The sequence below is a fragment of the Lampris incognitus genome, chromosome 11, assembly GCF_029633865.1.
Source record: "Lampris incognitus isolate fLamInc1 chromosome 11, fLamInc1.hap2, whole genome shotgun sequence".
In the NCBI taxonomy this organism is placed as follows: domain Eukaryota; kingdom Metazoa; phylum Chordata; class Actinopteri; order Lampriformes; family Lampridae; genus Lampris; species Lampris incognitus.
The window spans coordinates 54471661-54477862 of NC_079221.1; positions in this window are offsets into that span (position 1 = coordinate 54471661).

Here is a 6202-nt window from a genome sequence, read left to right on the forward strand (position 1 = left end):
GTTTTATTATTATTATCATCATCATCATCATCATCATTATTATTCTTATTATTTATTTTTTACTTTATTTTTTAATTATTTTTTTAATCAGCAAAACTATTTGACAAAATTCACGCTGGATACCCTTCCTGACACAACCAGTAACCCTCTGGACGGGGGCACAGGTAAAGCACAGGATGGCGCCACATATACAAATAACCTCCCTGAAATCAGTTGCTATTGTCTAACATTCCTGGTTGTTATGTCCAGAGATGAACTTAATCCCAAATCAAGTATTGTCTGAGAAGATCTGTGCACCATAAGAAACAAACAGGCGAGAACAAGACTGGGTGCTAACTGAAGCTACAGTCTACTACTACTACTACTACTACTACTACTACTTCTACTACTACTGCTACTAATACTACTGCTACTATTTTCGGCTGCTCCTGTTAGGGCTCGTCACTGCGGATCATCCATTTCAGTCTAAGTCTAAGTCAGTCTAAGTCTAGACAGTCTAAGTCTAAGTCAGTCTAGGTCTAAAACAGTCTAACTCTAAGACAGGGGCATGGACACACGTGCTGTTGCATCATGGTACCTTTTTTGTTTCGAAACTGTGTTGAAACAGTTAAGTTGTGTTTCACTTAATGTCAGACGTCAGAAATTCCAGCTGGTTGGTCACAAAAAGAAGTGCTGCACCTCCCAGTGGCCAGAATGGAAATAACAGGGGACAAATATGGACACCCACAAGAGACTGACGTTAATATGGCTGGCGTTATGTCAGTAATATTTGGCAATGTAAACTGGCCCATTACCAAATAAATGTATCAGCTGTGTTGTAAATTAATATTTCAAACTTGTGTTTGGCCATTTAACACACTGTTTTTATTTTTCATATAGTTTGAGACCATTCAACGTTGAAAATCAAAATTATATGCATTTAAGAGAAGACATTGTGAATAATGCTGTGTACTATTATGCTATACAGCCTTGCTGAGCTCTAATAACTGCATCTTGGTGACCTACAGACTGAAAAGAAACGCTCTGAGTTTCACACTTCAACTTAAAGGACCAGACCCCATTTTTCATAAGCTGACATCGAGTCTGAGGTCAACCATCTCCTGAGTTGTGTCAGTGGTGCTTATGCCAGACTCAGTAAGAGTCTTTGAAGACCGAGACCTAAAGGCCCAAACAAAACTCCTGGTCTACAGAGGGGTGGTTCCTCCCACCCTGCTGTATGAAGCAGAGTCATGGACCACCTACAGCAGGCACCTGAGAGTCCTGGAACAATACCGCCAAAGATCCTTATGAAAGCTGCTGAGGATCAGCTGGAAGGACAGACGCACCAACATCAGTGTTCTGGAAGAAGCCAACATGACTAGCATCACCACCACAATAATGCAGCACCAACTCTGATGGACAGGCCGTGTCATCCGCATGTCCAACACACGTCTCCCCAAAGAGATCCTGTACCCCAGCTGAAGGAAGGTCAGTGAGCTCCCTGCAGGCAAAAGAAAAAATCCGTTTCAAGGACAATATCAAGCCCAGTCTGAAGAAATTCACCATCACATCGAGCACCTGGGAAGACATTGCACTGGATAGATGCTCCTGGCAGAAATCCGTGCAGGAGGTAGCTGCATGTCATGAAATGGAGCTCCACTGTGCTGCAGAGAAAAAACCACAGCACCACAAGGAGACAGAGAACAAGACTCAACCACCACCACCAACCACCACCACTTTCCCCTGTCCACACTGCACCAAAGTATATGGATCGCAGATCTGCCTCTACAACCATCTGAAGACCCACAAGTAGACAAACCAATTGAGAGGACAGTCATACTCGCTTCGAGTGACCGCCGATGATGATGATGATGATGATGATGATGATGATGATGATGATGCATGTGTGTACGTATGTACTTATGTTTTATGATAACTATTGCTCAATTCTGATGGTTGTAAAGCACTTTGGCACAAACCTGGCTTGGTGTTGAGTTGCTCTAAAAATAAATGTGACCTTGACCGAGACCTTGTTATTATATCACATGACAGGAACATGTTAAAGGAAATGTTCCATCATCTCAGCCTCAATAACATCCTCAAACATGTTATGAATGTTGCAGTGAGAATATTATTCCTTTATTTTGAAACATTGTTGGGAATGTTTCATGAAATAAAATTATATAATCTGCTACCTCAACAATGTCCCCAACACATCCTCACAATGCTGCAGACAAAAACTTCTACCTGTGTTAGAATACCACACTACAGGAAGTCTGTGAATGTTCTCATTCATCCAGGTCATGGTTGTCCAAAGGAATTGAATCGAGTGCAGCTGGATTTGGTACATATCCGTGAAGACGTTTCGCCTCTCATCCAAGAGGCTTCATCAGTTCGTGCCTTTCTGACTAGACCAAGCTAGTCTGACTGGCTGGTGATGAAACTCAGATATTTATCCTCTTTGGAGTCGTTATCAGAGCTATTGATATCAATGGCTCTTTGTGATCCGATGTTAAACAGCGACGGTCGTTGGAGGTGTTAGTTTTGACTTCGTTAGTGCTCCATTCAGTGGTCATGAGTCGTTGGAGCCGTTAGTGACCGACTGTTGTTCTTGGAGGCTAGGCTTCTTGAGTCTCCTGGGTAGAGATGAAAGGACGGCATTGTAAGTGGGAGGTAGGTGGTGTGGCAGACCTCCTTCTCTGTTGAGGGATGGTTTTTCCAGTTTCCCATAGATGGCTTCCTTCACCCCTCTTTCAAACCATCTATCTTCCCTGTCCAAAATGTGTACGTTGCTGTCCTGGAAGGAGTGTGTCTTCTCCTTTAGGTGTAGATAGACTGCTGAGTCTTGTCTTGAGGGTTTTAGCCTTCTGTGTTGGCCCATCCATTTGTGTAGTGGTTGTTTGGTTTTTCCTATGTATAGGTCAGTGCAGTCCTCATTGCATTGTACAGCATACACCAGATTGCTTTTCCGGGTGTGTGGTACACGGTCTTTGGGATGAACCAGTCTTTGTCGGAGTGTGTTGCTGGGTTTGAAGTATACCGGGATGCGGTGTTTGTTAAAAATTCTCCTGAGTTTCTCGGAGACCCCAGAAACATACGGGATGACTATGTTATTCCTTCTGTTCCTCTTCTCCTCATCGCTCACCTGGTTGGTCTTTCTGGAACGTGTTGCAGTTTTCACAAATACCCAGGGGGCAAACTGATTTTTGCACGGGTCGGATGCTGTACAAGGTTGTTCTCCAGAAGTCATATCTAGGACCTACATGGATCACAACCTGGGTGGACAACCCGGAAAACAAGTTGCAGGAAAGTTACAGGAAGCGTCCAAAGTTGCCCACCGGGCCTATGAACATTAACCAATAGGGTAGATAGGTTTAAAATTTTATCCAATAGATATCTGCATGAAAATCACAGTGTTGATTACTCACATTGAGACAAACAAAAAATGTATTGGAAGTTTTTTCAAAAATGTTTTTTACTAGAGTAAATGACGCATATATTATTAAGTATGTGCTAATTTGCATAAATAGCACATAGCTGGAGGAAATGTTTTAACGACATGTTGTAAAGAGTTGTCTAGCAGAAATCATATCTAGGACCTTCAGGGATCACAACCTGGGTGGACAACCTGGAAAACAAGTTGCCGAAATGCTACAGGGAGTCCCCAAACATGCACCTCCCCCATACGAAAACAGTCATTTAAGCTGGTTGGGTCATATTGCATAATCCTTCTTGTGAATGAATAAAACATGTTGTAAAGGGTTGTCTAGCAGAAATCATATCTAGAACCTTCAGGGATCACAACCTGGGTGGACAACCTGGAAAACAAGTTGCTGAAATGCTACAGGGAGTCCCCAAACATGCCCCCCACCCCCGATACGAAAACAGGCATTAAAGCTGGTTGGGTCATATTGCACAATCCTCCTTGTGAATGAATATCTCTGTAAGAGTTCACAGTAAAGACACATTGAGACAGCTTATGGAAATCAGAAAATATGCTCTGATCTTGTACCTTGGTTTGTTCCCAGTAGAAACATGAGATGGGCCTATACCTTAAATTAATCACGAAACAAACAAAATTCCTGTAACTGTAAATAATGTAAGATTTATTTCTTATTTTATACATTGAACACAATATACTTACTGAACACAAAATAATTATCTGTGCCAAAACTATAACAAATTATTTAAAATAAATAAATAAATCATATCTAGGACCTTAAAGGACAACAATGAGATGGGTGTATGCTTTAGTATACACATGAAACAAACAAAACAATTTATACTTTGAACACAATATGCTGAACACAAAAAGTTGGCCCAGAATTTGAAAAGCAGGACTTTTTAAAGAAATCTTTTATAGAACTTTGCCCATGTTTTCTCACTCGCTTTCTGAGTCACAGCTGCTATCACTGCTCTTAACTCTAGCAGTATGTATTCTGCTGCATTTGCTCGCCAGTCCTTGGCAACGGCACCCGATGTAGCACGGAACTGCCTTCTTTGCACATGAACAGTTCTTCTGAAAACCCTTGACACATGCACGACATTGTCGTTTTCATTGAGACAGGCCAGGCTGGCTTTGTTGCCGGAACAGGAACTGCATATCCATCAACCAGAGACCAACCAAATTCAGTGCATGGGGGAATTTCTGGCTTAGCGATATGTGCATTCTTGTCAATGATAGTTGCCAGCGCAGCCCTTTTCAGGTGTAGCATAAATGCATCTTCTGTTGGGGGTAGAAGCTTTAATAGAGTTGACTTGTTGTTCAAAAACTTGTACACTCTCAATTTGCCCAGATTGGCCCCCTCAAACTGATCAGCTGTGGATGTGTACACTGATATGGCGAGGTCTCGCGCCTGATTGAGAAGGTCATCGGTTATGGTATCGCTAGGGTTCTCACCAAAGTCTTCAAGTGCAGGGATGTCACGGCTTATGCTGCTCTTGAACCATACCTTCTTCCCAGTGAAATATGGGTAGCTAGTTGTGTCTCTACCACTCAGACTGTGGATGAATGGCATGGCACGACACTGTGAAGGTCCCAGAGCTACAACCATCTCATGTATAGGCAGGTATGCATTCTGACCTGTTCTAACCCACAGCTCTGGTAGATCACTCAAGTGTGTTTCACCATAATGCAGACATGTTGTAATGATATCAGTGTCATTAGCATGTATGACAACTCTTTCAACTCCCTCATTCTGGACAGTGTAGAGTGTGTGGAGGATTATCCTAGTGTCAGCCTCCTGCTGTGTTGATTCCAGAGCAGGAACATCCATCACAGACCTTGCGGAGAGCACCACACTCTTTGTCTCTTCCTTGAATCCACCACCCAGGTAGAGATGAGTGGGGCCAAGATCACTCCCCAGTTGCTCCTCCTCACACCATCTTTCACAGAGAAAGCTCAGCAAGTTTGCTTTGTTAGTAGACACAGCAAAAAACTCATGTGGATCTGGAGCTGTGTACTGCTCACTGACTTCATACACTTTGGCTGGTTTGGATCGAGCATATCTCTGTTGTTGCTCAGCTGACTTGATACTGGTCCCACTGTATCTGTCACAACAGATGTGTATTATTTCAGTACCACGAGGCACATCAGTCAGCAGCAGGTGTTTGTATCTGTCAGCGATTGCTCCAAATCGTTCATCTTTGTGAAAAGACCAGTGTCTCATGGCAGACATAGCATCTACAAGTACTGCTGTCTTGAGGATGTTTTGGGGTAGATCAGCATTGATGGTTACTTTGGTCTCCTCTTTCAGGACCTTTACAAGGCTGGACTTGGTGCCAGTTCTCATTCTGCCATCTTCCTTGGAGAGGGATGGGGGAAGGTCACCGTACTCGTGGTTGCCTACAAAGTCAACAATGTCGAGTTCTCCACCACTAGCAATGATCTGTGTCATACACAGAAGGGCAGTAACTTCATTGCTCTTGCCAGTGGTGCAGGTTTCCCCCCTAGACTTCTTTGGTTTCATGTGTTGTGTGTGGAAAGTGTTAAGCTTAACAACACTTGTCTTTTTATGATGACTGGTAAGTGACTCAGATAGTGCCTTCAAACCAATTTCTTTTACACTTAACAGGTTGTCCTTGACTATAGCATCTGCACACTCACCAGTAGATATATTGATCAGGGATGATGTGGCTGTTGTGAATGGGTTGGTCTCAACTGCTGCTGTGACCTTGACTACCATCTCTGCATCCTTGTTGACACGACTCTTGCCAGATTCAT